Below are 14086 nucleotides of genomic sequence, written 5' to 3'. Positions count from 1 at the left end.
CAGGTGCCTGGAAACTGAGCCCGCGGGGAGGAGGCTGCGATACCACCACCCCCACCCCCACCCCCGGGCCCTGAGCTGCTAAAGCCCCACATGGGACAGTGGCAGTGTGCAAGGAAAGCTCGGGCCGGGCACCAGAAGCGCCCAAAAGAACTGAGGTCTGAAGAGATAAGGCGCCGAGGAGTGGGATGAGGGAGACAGAGGAAGAAGGTGGAACCAAGGTCTCTGTGGTATCCGGACAGTGCCTGGGAGAACCTGGAACTCCCTGCGAGGGACAGTCAAGAGGAACCACCTGTCTGGGGCAGGGATCGCGGGACATCCACAGGGGCTGGTGGGACATCTAGGGGGCTGGTGGGACATCCAGAGTGCTGGGGGGACATGCAGGGGGCTGGGGGGGGCATCCAGGGGGCTGGAGGGACATGCAGGGGGCTGGGGGGGCATCCAGGGGGCTGGGGGGACATGCAGGGGGCTGGGGGGGCATCCAGGGGGCTGGGGGGACATGCAGGGGGCTGGGGGGGCATCCAGGGGGCTGGGGGGACATGCAGGGGGCTGGGGGGCATCCAGAGGGCTGGGGGAACATGCAGAGGGCTGGGGGGCATCCAGGGGGCTGGGGGGACATCCAGAGGGCTCGGGGGACATGCCGGGGTGGGGGCATCCAGGGGGCTGGGGGGGCACCAGGGGCTGGGGGGACATGCAGGGGGCTGGGAGGCATCAAGGGGGCTGGGGAAAATGCAGGGGGCTGGTGGGACATGCAGAGGGGCTGGGGGGACAGGCAGGGAGCTGGGGGGCATCGAGGGGGCTGGGGGAACATGCAGGGGGCTGGGAGGACATGCAGGGGGTGGGGGGCATCCAGGGGGCTGGGGGGGCACCCAGGGGGCTGGGGGGACATGCAGGGGGCTGGGGGGCATCGAGGGGGCTGGGGGAAAATGCAGGGGGCTGGTGGGACATGCAGAGGGGGCTGGGGGGCATCCAGGGGGCTGGAGTGGCCAGTCTAGGGACTGTGAATGCAGAGCCAAGAATTAGCCTGATCTAAGACGTGGGACGGGCATGGGGACCACCAGCCAGCCCCCTACCCCCGCCCCCAGCCCGGGGAGGGGAAAGCGTGGAGCCGACCCGGGAGAACGGGAAGATGGAGCGAAGCATGGGTCGGGGAGAGCGAGGGCCGGACAGCAGAGACCTTAACAAGCAACAAGTAGCAGCACCGGAGCACTGGGACGGGAGTCCAGAGGCCTCCCGCGCGGCTGCCGAGCCTTGGACACTAAGCTCTCCGCGCCCGGGGGTCTGGGGGTCAGTGGCACCTCCTTACGGGGTGATGGTGCAGATGAAACGCTCGTAGGGCCCTGGTAGAGATCAGATGAAGTAATTCCCCTAAAAAGCATTTGGAAAGCTGCGCGCTCATCACTCACATAAGGGATTCGGACTCGGCACAAGTAACAGGAGAGGCTTTCTTCCCACACGCTCCGCCACCCCGCACCAGCCACACACCGCCCGCCCCTACTCGCCCCTACTCCCGCCGCTCCCTCCCGTTTCCAGCAGCGGCTCCCCCGGCCCAGGACGGCTCCTCGGCCCTTCTTCCTTCCTTCCGTCTGGATGTGTCACCCCTGGGGGTCCCCGCTTCCCTCCCGCTCTGCCCAAGTTCCCTCTCCGTCCTCCCATCCTCGGGGAGGGAAGCCAGACCCAGACGCAGACCCAGGCTCTGGAAAGAACTTTTGGTGCTGCCCAAAACGTCAGCGACGATGAGGATGCCTGGGGGGGAAGGGAGGGGGCGGGAGCAAAGAAAGACCAGAATGTCCTCCCCTGGTGGCGGTCGGCAGCCCCTGGCCCGGCCCCTGGCCCTTCCGCATCAGCCTCCCTCGGGCCCCAGGTGGCGCGGCCGGAGGAGGACCAGGGGACGGGGCCAGCCAGGTGGCAGGAGCCCGGTGGGCCAGCCCGGGCCACAGCTCCCCGCCGGAAGCTCGCTCCGCAAGAAATGAACAAAATACGGAAAATTAAACAAACCCAGACACGGTAATGTGTGCATATTAGCTCAACTCTCCAAAGGGTCGCGACCTTGAGGAACACATCCAGCCAGTGAGGAAAATAATAGACCTGATTAACGCCGAGGCATGGGCTGCAGCTGCAGCAGACCCGGCCACCCCAGAGGCCGCTGGAGTTCCTGGGGCTTCCTCCCGGGTGGGGGAGGCGCGGGGCACAGCGGACCTCCCGGGCCCTCAGGGCGGGTCCCACGAGCGCAGACACGGGGGGGGGGCGGGAGGTGCCGCCAGGCTGCTCCCACGCGGGCGGCCGCCATCCCGGGGGACACCACGCTGCTTGCAGGTGCTCCTGGAGTGTCCCTGTCACCCAGGTGACCCGCAGGGAGCTGAAGTGAGGGCGGCCCGGGCCAGTCCTGGGAGCACTCGGGCCGCGCCAGGGCGCCCCTCCTCTCCCAGACCCCCAGGCCCTGGGAGACATGCCCAGGGGAGCCGCTGGAGGGAGGCAGGGAGGTGGCACCTCGTGGCATCGCCAGACAACAGCACCGGGAGGAAGATGGCAGCGTAAAGTGGCGAGGCCGGGAGCCGCGCGGCCCGAGGTCCGGCGGGAGGGGCTGCGGCCGCAGAGCCCGCGGCCGCCAGGCCCGGCCCGGCCCCCCCGCCCCGCCCCCCGCCCCCCGCCCCGCTCGGCTCGGCTCGGCTCGGCTCCCGCGCCCGCGCCCGCGCCCGCGCCCGCTCCTCCTCCTCTCACTTTCTTCGGCTCCAGGGAGCCCGGCGGGGCGGCGGGCACAGGTGCTGCGGGCGCCCCGGCCCCGACCCCGACCCCGGCCCCGGCCCCGGCCCCGACCCCGGCCCCCGCCCCCTCCGGGGCTGCCCCCGCCCGCCCCCCCGCACGCCCGGACGCGGGTCCCCGGAGTTGCTCCGCCGCTTCCCACTCGGGCGAACTAGGCTGAGGCGGGTGGGAGGGGAAAGAGGGTCCCCTCGGGGAGGACGCGGGAGCCCCGGGGCGGGGCGGGGGGCGGGGCGGGGCGCGGCCGGGGCGCAGCGCGGGGGCGGGGGCGGGGGCGGGGGCGGCGGACCCGGGGGACCCGGGGGACCCGCACGACCCGCAGGACCCGCAGGACCGGCGGCCGGAGGCGGGGAGGGCCGGGGAGGGCTGCGGCGGGCGGCGGGCCCGGGGAGCCGCGGGCGCAGCGCGGGGTCCAAGCCCGGGAGGCGCGGGGGGCGGGCGGGGGGCGGGCGGGGTGCGGGGCAGCGGCGCGGGGCGCCCGGCGGTGCCGACGCCCGGAGCCGGGGTCGGGCTGGGGCGCGCGGCGGGCCCCTTACCTGGGCGGCTCCGCGCTCCGGGGGCCGGGCCGGGCGGCCGGGCCGTCGCTTTCCGGTCTCCGCGCTTCCGCAGCAGCCGCGGCGGCCCCAGCGCGCTCCGCCGGCAGCCGAAGGCGGTGTGTGTCCGGCCGCGAGCGCGGGGAGCGGGGAGCGGGGAGCGGGGAGCGGGGAGCGGGGAGCGGGCGGCGGGAGGAGCGCGGCCGGGGCGCCGCCCGGCGGTCAGCGCGGGGACTGCAGCGGCCCGCGCACGCCGGCCGGGGGGGCGCCCCTCGGGGCAGGGCGGCCCGCGCGCCCCGGGCACCCGCTCGGGCCCCGCCGACGCGCCCCGCAGCCGAGCGCCGGAGGAGCCGGAGGAGCCGGAGGAGCCGGAGGAGCGGGGCGGGCGGCGGGGCGGGCGGCCGGAGGCAAACTTGCCGCCGCCGCGGTGGGGGAGCCGGGGGCCGCGGGACGAGGGCGGGCGCTGCGCCGCGGCGCCCTGGAGGCCGGGGCTGGGGGGCTCCCGGCGCGCACCCGCACCCGCACCCGCGCCCGCACGCCCCGCGCGAGGGGCCCGGGCCCCGGAGGTACGGCGCGGCCGGCTTCGGCGGGCGAAGGGCGCCCCCTGGTGGGGCCGCGGGCACCGCGCGGGGCAGGAGCGGGCCGGGCTGCGGCGCGAGGACCGGAGCGGGAGAGCCGGCGGGACCGCGCGGGGGGCCGGGGGTGGGCCAGGGAGCCCGTCGAGGCTTCCAGGCCGCGGTGCGGTGCGTCCAGAGGCCCCGAGGCCGGGAGGGGCGCCCGGTCCAGCCAGGGCCCCGCCTGAGCCCGAGCGAGGTAGGGAGCGGCGGGACCAGGAGGGCAACCAAGCCTCCGACACAGTCGGCGCCGGCGCCCCGCCCCGCAGCTGCGCTCGGGGGGGAGGCGGGGGCGGAGGCCCGAGGACGGCGAGGCCCGCAGACACTAGTTCCAACCCCCCCACGCTAGGGGGGGCTGCCCGCCGGTCCTCCCGGCCGCGCCCGCGCACCCGCAGCCCCATCGGACCCAGACCCAGACCCAGACCCAGACCCAGACCCAGACCCAGACCCGGGGTGAACGGCTCGCTCCCAGCCACGCCCGCAGGGTCTTGGCCTCCAGGGGGTAGCGGCCTGGCTGGCCCTGCGCCCCCACGCAGGGTTGGCCGCCCTGCCCTGGCCACTTCCCTGCCCTCCGGGCTGCAGGCCGGAATGTGGCTCCCATCCTCCCATCCCCCACCTCCCCTCGCCGGCTGGGTGCTCGCTCCTTAGGGAAGACACCATTCAGCACCGACTGTGTGCCCTGAACACAGCTCTTAGACACCGTCGTTTGCAATCGCCTTGGCATCAACCTTGCAAGGTGACGCTGCCCCCATTGCACAGAGGAGGAAGCCTGCAAACCAGCCACCGGCGGTGACGAAGCTGCACAGAACTACCTCCTAATTCCAGCTCTAGTCCCTCGGCCTGGGCCTCACTGGCGAAATGGGCAGAAGGACTGCATTGGGCCAAGCAGGAGGTTCCCTGGAGGGGCACCCCGGGGATCCCGGGCAAGAGATTTCAGGACCCTTGGCTTCTGTTTCCACATCTGTACAACCAGAAAAGCAAACTAAGTAATCTCTAAAGTTACTTCAAACAGTGAAATGCCAAGTGTGGATCCAGGGCCTCTGTTACAGGAAGGCTGCAAAATCAGCAAGACCGTAGTAGCTTAAGGGTTTTGGAGGAAAAACACTAAGTGAAACGCTTCATCTTATTCTTTTGCCTGGTGAGCTCATCCTATTAACCATGGAGGCGGGAAGGAGCTTTTGACAAGGTCAGAGAGATTGCTGATGGGTCCAAGGTAGACTTGGCTGTGACCTAATGAGGACCTCGGTTTCTCCCCCTTGCTGCGAGGATCAGTCTGTCTTTCCCCATCAGGCCTCTGCCCCTAGAAGCAAGGGGTCCTCTAGGAGGCAGGCGGCAGTGCCAGGGAAGCCCGCTGTCAGCCCCACCCTGGTGGTTGCCAAGGGACAACCTGTCTCTTTTTTCTGCCACCAGCTGATGAGTTGTTTGGAGTACTCACTGCTTGCTCTCCGCTTTCTTTTCTCCAGAACATCAATGCCACTTGTCAATCAGAATTTCGTTCCAGATGACAAGCTAAGTTCCCGAGCTCAGCTGGGAGTGGGGATGGGGTGGGGACGTCAGTCCGGGCCATTTGGGGGATTCCAGAGAGGTTGGGAAATGGGACTCCTGCCCCTGGACCTTCTCAGCTGAAGCATCCCTTAACTGAGACATCCCGCCCAGCCAGGGTTCAGCGTGCCTGGGCAGCCTGGTGAAGCCCTGGTGGACCTGAGTTCTTCGGTGGCTGGAGCCCACAGGAAGGAGTCTGTTCTTCTGGATTGATGTATAGCTTCTTCCTTCTTTGCATTTGCTTCAGGTAGATCCGCAAAGAATACTTGATCTTAAATTTACCTGCCCTGTCTTTTCCAGAAGTCCCTGTGAAGGTTTATCACAAGTGCATAATGAACCCACTGCATCAGTAGGGCCAACGGATGTGACTGGGTGACTTATCCACGCTTGACTTTGTGGGACATGCCATCCCTGTGCCTCTTAGAAACCATGCCAGCAGTCTCTAACTGATGACTTTAGACTGGCCCCTAACACCCCACAGATGGCTGCCCCAGTGATGGATCTAAAATGAGCATTACTCCTTTGCACCCCAGGTTAAACCCCTTTTCATGACCCCATATGGCCTATAAAGTACAACTGAGCCCAACACTCCTCAGCATAGCACCTAAGATCCCTGCTCACTCCTCTGGCCACACCCATCTCCCACCACTGCCCATCTAAGGCTCCATCAGTGCCAAGCTGCCCACAGTTAGTTCCCTGGTCCTCCTATTTTATGCTTCTGTGCTCTAACACATCGATTTCGGCCAAGAAGCCTCCCACCCCCACCCCATACACACACACACACACACACACACACAGGTACAAAAAACCTCAGTTTAGGAATTTCCTCCTACAAGAAGTTGCTCCTGCCCTGCTACCCGGTCCCCTCCCAACAGAATTAATTACTCCCCGCTCTAGAATTCTCTTGCACTTATGGTTACTCACTCGATCCATGTCTGCATTCACTTAAAGACTATGGACTTGTTCCCTTGGATTTATTTTTAGCTTCTCCCTTTTTTGTATTTTCCTCAGGTAGATCCACAGAGCAGAATAGTTGTTCTTAAATTTGCCTACCATCTCTTTTCTGAAGATCCCTTTGAAGGTTAACCACAAGTTCATAATGAGAGTGTGGATTTTTTTTAAAAAATCTACATTAGCAGCAGAATTCCCAAGATAGCCGGTGCTCAGTAAATGCGTTGGATGGATGAGCCGACGTGAAGTGGGGGTTAGTGAGGTCTGCAGTTCTGGCAAATCAAATTTGCTTCCACCACTGATTTGGGGGAGCCAGATGGGTTTTCCTGACAGGCAGTGTGCAACTACTGGCCTCCACTAAACTTGAAGTCTTTACAAACCTAAGCTGAAGGTAGGGTTCTGGTGGAGCGCCTTGAGGTTAGAGACAGCAAGGGCCTGACCGAGGATCCTTATCGCCTCTTGGTGTGACGTGCGGCAACCCTGCTAGCGTACTACACTCAAACTCCAGATGAAATGAAATAATTCTCTGTCCTTTGGTCACCTGTTTGGGATATAAATGGTTCATTCCTAAAGAATAATGTCTAACAGAACCAGTTTAGAAGCAGAATTGATATGAGGGGCACCTGGGTGGCTCAGAGGTTGAGCATCTGCCTTTGGCTCTGGCTGTGATCCTGGGGTCCTGGGATCGAGTCCCACATCGGGCTCCCCGCAGGGAACCTGCTTCTCCCTCTGCCTGTGTCTCCCATGAATAAATAAAATCTTTAAAAAGAAAAAAAGAATTGATATTAGAAAGAGAATGGGTCTTGGATTTCACTTTGATTTTGACTCCTGCCTTAAAGGATGCTCTAAACAGCAGTTTTGCTTCATGGACATTGTAGCCAAGTGTCGGTGAAGAGCAAACATGCACACCTGGGGGCTGAGATGCACGCAGCCCCCAGGCCCTGTGGCAGCACATTGCTCAGCCTAGCTGACTGCAAAGACTATGTCTCCTGTGAAAAAGCAGCCCCTCCACCTGAGGACCATGTTCTGAGGCAGCTCTCCTGCCCCAGCCTCTCTTACCTCCATCTTATTAGTCTAGGCGTACAGAATCCTGCTCACACTGAAATTACAGGGAAAACTTGGATCCTCCTTGATCGGAATACAACCTGCCTCTCCTTCTGTATTCGAGCTCTCCTCCCAGCATAAGAACCTAATTCGTTCCCACCCCATGTCTCAATTTCCATTTACTACCCTGTAGAGGAGATAAGCTGCCATGGCAATGCGTTCTTCTTCCAGAAATCTTTGGTGCCTATTATGCGCCGGGCCCTGGAGACAAAGTAGAAAACAAGACAAATCCAGGGCTTGGCCTCTTGGGGTTCAGGCAAATGAAAAATATCGTAGAGGCCATACATTGTCTTCTCACAGTCTGATCCATTCGGAGATCAGGTCTTTTCTGTAGGATATCTCACATACAGTTAACACAGTCGCGGGAGCATAGTCTAGGCCGGCACACTGTGTGGGGGTGGCGGCAAGCACCAGGGACCTGTGGCTTATGGCAAGTCCAGCGCTGGGACCGAGGGTCTTCGGCACATACGGGCTTGGGTGTGCACCTGTAATTCTCCGCCCGGATCTCCCACAGACATGGGCTGCAGCTGCAGGCCGGCCCCTGCGGCCGCACCTGCTAGGAAGTGGGGTGTGGGGCCCGCCTGCACGGTGAAGCCTGGCAGCTGGTGCCCAGAGAGCAGGGGTGCTATGCTTGCTTCTAAGCCAGCATCGTACCTGTGGTGGGCTTTCTACTTCCACATCCGCCTCTCCTCATGGGCTCTCAGGCAAGGCAGGTTTCGAGTGCCCATGTTCCAGATAGAAATCAGTAAGGAAGCAGCGAAGCTGGGTTAAAACTCAGGGCTTCTGGGGGCCCCTGGGTGGCTCAGCAGTTGAGCATTTGCCTTCGGCTCAGGTCAGGATCCCAGGGTCCCGGGATCGAGTCCCGCATCGGACTGCTTCTCCCGCTGCCTGTGTCTCTGCCTCTCTCTGTGTGTCTCATGAATAAATAAATAAAATCTTAAAAAACAAAAACAACTCGGGGCTTCTGGCTCGGGGAGGGTGGGAAGCATGCTTCGAGAAGGATGCTGGGCAGAGACCACTATGAGATGGGGACAAGCCCACTGAAGTCTGTGCTAGACAAAGACTAAAGTACTTTTTCTCACCATTTCCCTGTCGTCCTTCTTGATCTCCAAGAACAAGAGCAACAGAGGAAGCTGTACAGGGGAGCGGGAGCGAGAGCTAGGACAGACGAGGAATGGGGGAGCTACCTGGGAGCAAGGTACGATCGCTTTAGCAATGAGGGGCACGAGGAGAGGATCTGCCTTCTTGGTGCGACAATCTCAGGATACAAAAATAGGATGCCGAGGGCACCGGGTGGCTCACCGGCTGGGTGTCCGACCCTTGGTTACAGCCTGGGTCCTGATCTCAGAGCCCAGGGTCCAGCCCCGCATCGGGCTCTGCGCTCACTCAGTTGGGGAATTGGCTTAGGATTCTCTCTCTCCCTCTGCCCCTTGCCCCAGTCTCTCTCTCTCTCTCTCAAATAAATAAATTAAAATATTTTAAAAATACATAAGATGCCAAAATATGTAAATAAGATGCCACCTTCCAGATCACCCCAGGTGTGTGGGGTTGGCAGTTCATCCAGAGAACAGTTTTGTCTGCACTGTGGCATTAGGTCGTCCTGTGAATCATTAGGAAACAATCCCAGGAGAGTAAAAAGTAGAAAAAAAAATGTGTGTGCATATGCATGTGTATATATGTCTCTCTTTACAGATACACAGCCAGGTAGGTGGACAGACAGATGTGTGTGCGCATTCCCAGAGACACGTATATTTCGACATAATGTTGGCCAGTTCCCTTTTTCAGCTCAACAAAACAGTAAGTCAGCAGCAGCTTCCATCTGCCAGGAATGATATTAGGCACTAAGGGGTACAGAAAGAAGATATGGACATAGTTCCTGCTTTCAAAAATTTATGTTCTGGTGCGTTTAATTTTCCCTTCTAAAGGAAAACCTTTACATTTTATCTCATAGCAATTTTTAGGAGCTCGTGCCCTCTGAAGGAATTCAGAATAGTAAAAAAGAATAAGATGGTGGGATTTCTATTCACTCAGGGCAGATTTCTTACTACTCTCTGCTAAATGAGGGATGAGTTACGTTCAAGAACTGTACTGCGCAGTGGGCCGCAGCCAAGTGTGGATATGGAAGAGACGCTTACCCGCGAGCTCCTTTGTAGAGGAAGTTCTGTGTTGGGTACTGCACGGTTTAACACTCAGTTGTTTACGTCGTTACTCTTCCAGATTCCAGGCGAAAGCCTTAATTTAGAGCCATCTAGTTATCTTAATTTTAAAAAGACTAAAGGAAGATGTGGTAGTTGTCTTCAAATACTGAAGATCGTTCCCATTTGCTCCACAACCAGGACCAATGGATAGAAGTTATAGGCCAATTTTAGTTCAAATAAGAAAGAATTTATGAGTTGCCTCGGGAGATAATGAGCTCCCCAGCATTGGAAGTATACAAGCAGATGGATGGCCATCTGCCAGGATTGCCAGAGAAGGGATTCCAGCATTGGATTAGGAGGTTGAATGAGGTACCTTCCATCTCTAAATTCTTGGATTCTCAGTCTGTCTCCTTGGCCCGAGGCAAAAAAAAAAAAAAAAATTCAATCTTTGGAGAAACTCCTATTGTTGCAAGTAAACATGTGCCTCGTGGATTGGGCTTTTCTCTTTAGATGCATGGGCACTTTTCTTTAAGTGCAGTGAAGATACTTAATATTAGAAAATGCAATAATCACTTAAATGCTCTATTGACAAAATTAATATTATTGATACACTCAAGTGTTACTAGGTAAATAGCATTAATGGCCTTGTTAAAAAAAGGAAATCTATTTACAAGACAGGACGATAGTTCTCAAGTAAGACCAATTTGAATAGATGAACATCGTGCTTGTTTTTTAAATGACTTCTTATAACATGCACACATGCGTACACATTCAGAAAGGAAAACAGTCAGTGGAGAAAAATGAAAAAGTATCTCAATATATCTACTGCTTTTATGCCTCGGAGTCAGACTGTACCACCTGTTAGAGGAAGGATGGTTTTCTTCATGCATTTTCAAGCATTAAGCACTTGGGTGAAGCTCAGCACGCACAATAACACCCTGTTCTTTGGAATACAAATCAACTCCAGGTTATCCTTCTCTGCACCCCACCCCCTCCGCCCAGTCTGATGGAGTGCACTGCTTTTCAAATGCTAATTAGGCAGACTGTAGAGGTGATATGGTTGACTTAAAAATTTGGCGGGGAAAGAGAAATAGAGAGAAACTAAATTGAAAAAAAAAAAAAGAGAGAGGCAAAGCAGACCCAAGAAAAAATACTTATGCATAAATATTTAGACAATAACCAGAACAGGATGTAGGTCTTCTCTCTCCCAACCCCCTAGAGACAAGATTTTTATTTTTTATTTTTTTTAAGATTTTTATTTTTTCATGTTCATATAAGGGTCTGCTTTATGGACTAGTTGGATAAAAAAGTGGATGGGATGCCATTGTTATGTTGTCAGATAACTGGCTGCTAGGTGCCAGGCCCTGTCGTGGGGGGGGGTGCAGGCAGGTGTGGGGAGATGGGGCCCTGCCCTCCCGAAGCTCCCTCACTCCTGTGGGGCTTGGAGAGGCCCTTCTGTAGGCGTCAGCCCGCTTAACATCAGTCCTCAGCTCAACACTGCTGCCCCTGCTCCCTCCTCGCTACAAAACAAAATACATCTCTTATGTGGAAAGCATTCTCAAGATAAAAACCTTTCAATTCTGTCATCATGCAGGTAGCTGATCCATCTCCCTACCACTCTAACAAATGATATTTGCACAGCACTTCACAGCTTATAACGCACTCGAAGCCACCATCATACTTATGGGTTCATCATCACGGCCCTGTGACTTGTGGGGTTAGCCCCATTTCAAAGAAGGGGACATAACCCATTTAGTAGTAAATGATGAGCCTTCAAGTTGTATTTTCTGATTTTAAACCAGCAAAGTCCCCTTTCACTACCGTTCTAGCTTAACCACTCCGCCATCCTGATGTAATACCTATACACTTATTTTTATTCATTTAAACTTTTGTGTTAAAAAGCCTCCATGCCCCATGTGGGGCTTGAACTCACCACCCTGAGATAAAGAAGCATGCGCTCTTGGGGGCTGAGCCAGCCAGGCGCCCCCTGCTGTAGTAGGTAAAGAACCTGAGGAACAAAGCATTTAATTGAACAAAGCTATGCCACTTCTTGGTGAAGCGCGCTGCCGTCCAAACTCCTGCTTCTTCCTGTTCCAGGCTTTTCCCTTGTAACGGAGCCAAGCCACCAATTTCGCCTTGGGCCAGATGAAAAGATCAAAACGTTCTTTGTAGAATGGAAAACATTGGTAAGACCCAAAACCAAAAGAGCTTAAAAAAAAGAAAAAAAAATCCAACCTATCACTTGAAACAAAAGCAAAAATTAAATCTTGCTTTTAAATCAATCTTATTTTTTTTCTTTAAATCAATCTTACTTTTAAAGTGAGTTTTATTCCTCTCTCTTTCCTTGTGCCTTGTCTTAGATATGTCTTTCCCAGGGGCAGGGTCTAATGTTTATTTATTTCATAGAAAATATTTGGAAAACATACCCGACGATGACATACACTGTCCACTAGGTACATATTTTTAATCACCAGCATTGAAACTAAACTCACAAGCATTCTACATTCTTAATCCAGACAGAACCATCCTATTCTGGGGGCTCCTGGGTGGCTCAGCGGTTGGGCATCTGCCTTCGGCCCAGGGTGTGATCCCGGTTTCCTGGGATCAAGTCCCACATTGGGAGCCTGCTTCTCCCTCTGCCTGTGTCTCTCCCTCTCTCTCTCTGTATCTCTCATGAATGAATAAATAAAATCTTTAAAAAATAAAAAAAAGAACCATAGTATCCCTTGTGTGCAACAGAGCACATGGCTGACATTTAATAAATGCTAGATAAAATAGAAGCCGTACTTCAAAGTAACAATAGCTGAAGAATCTCATTAAACACAAAGTAAGATAAACAAGCTACCATCGCACATCTGGATTGGCGTAGCTAGGCACCTTTCCCCCCCGACTGCTACAAAAGACACGGAGCAGCTAGGATCTTACCCGACATGCTGGGCAGCATTTTCCATCCAACACCATGGTGAGAGACAGAAAAAAAACAAAATAGATTCTTTTGTCCAGCTCTCTTCCCTAATTATACCTTGGGTCTAAATAAAGAAAATACAGCACACATAATCAGAAATGATTTGAAGTAAATGAAAAGCAACAGAGTGGAGGTTTTAATCATATTATCAGTGGCAAGGGTCAGAGGAAATGGACAGATGGGAACAGCAAATTATCCACAGTGGCAAGGAGCAGAGAAAGAGATGCGAGGCCAGAGGAGGAGTCAAGAAACTAAGCTTGGTTTTCCAAGTTCATTCAAAACTGTTTGTTTGGAAAGATGAATGGATAAAGAAGATGTGGTCTGTGTATACAATGGAATATTCCTGGGATCCCTGGGTGGCGCAGCGGTTTGGCGCCTGCCTTTGGCCCAGGGCGTGATCCTGGAGACCCGGGATCGAATCCCACGTCGGGCTCCCGGTGCATGGAGCCTGCTTCTCCTATGCCTGTGTCTCTGCGCCTCTCTCTCTCTCTCTCTGTGACTATCATAAATAAATAAAAATTTAAAAAAAATAAATAAATAACACAGCCAGGCCTGAATGCCAAGCATTTAAAAAAAAAAAAACAATGGAATATTCCTCAGCCATTAGAAATGACAAATACCCACCATTTGCTTCGACGTGGATGGAACTGGAGGGTATTATGCTGAGTGAGGTAAGTCAATCGGAGAAGGACAAACATTATATGGTCTCATTCATTTGGGGAATATAAAAAATAGTGAAAGGGAATAAAGGGGAAAGGAGAAAAAATAAGTGGGAAATATCAGAAAGGGAGATAGAACATGAGAGACTCCTAACTCTGGGAAATGAACTAGGGGTGGTAGAAGGGGAGGTGGGCAGGAGGTAGGGGTGACTGGGTGATGGGCACTGAGGTGGGCACCTGAGGGGATGAGCACTGGGTGTTATTCTACATGTTGGCAAATTGAACACCAATAAAAAATAAATTTATAATAAAAAAAAAAACTGGCGGCTGAAGGAAGAGGCAATGACAACCCTCCAGCAGGCAAACTGCTCGCTAATATCCTAGCAAAATACTAACACCATCAAATAATAAGAAATATCATGATGTCTCCAGAGAAGCGAGGTTCAGACCTGCTTTCCCGTCTGTAGAGTTCCACTTAATAGAGTATATTCAACGTAGCTGAACAAATATCCAGAAGGTTACAATGTTGATTAGGAAAAATGCTGTTTTTTGTTTTAAAAAGATTTTATTTATTTATTCATGAAAGACACACACAGAGAGTCAGAGACACAGGCAGAGGGAAAAGCAGGCTCCATGCAGGAGCCTGACTTGGGACTTGATCCTGGGTCTCCAGGACCACGCCCTGGACTGAATGCAGCGCTAAACCGCTGAGCCACTGGAAAAATGCTTCACACTGACATCTGGAAACCACCCGACCAGTTAAAAAAGCAGGTGGGGACATTTCGGTTGTTTTGTTCCTCTGAGAGTAACGCTGGGGTCCTGT

At 55.7% G+C, this 14086-nt stretch overlaps 1 protein-coding gene across 2 annotated transcripts in view; it reads right to left on the bottom strand.

Moving 5' to 3' along the window:
- Positions 1-3434, bottom strand: part of GRIK4 (glutamate ionotropic receptor kainate type subunit 4) — a 421461-nt gene extending 418027 nt beyond the window's left edge. For both annotated transcript variants that reach the window (XM_055306214.1, XM_055306215.1), the window contains exon 1: positions 3294-3434. The gene's annotated coding sequence lies outside the window, so the exon portion shown is untranslated. The remainder of the gene's footprint in view (positions 1-3293) is intronic.
- Between the last annotated feature and the right edge of the window lie 10652 nt (positions 3435-14086).

The sequence above is a fragment of the Nyctereutes procyonoides genome, unplaced genomic scaffold, assembly GCF_905146905.1.
Source record: "Nyctereutes procyonoides isolate TBG_1078 unplaced genomic scaffold, NYPRO_anot_genome, whole genome shotgun sequence".
NCBI lineage: Eukaryota > Metazoa > Chordata > Mammalia > Carnivora > Canidae > Nyctereutes > Nyctereutes procyonoides.
The sequence above is the reverse complement of the archived record's forward strand: the minus strand, read 5'-3'. Positions and strand labels throughout refer to the sequence as shown.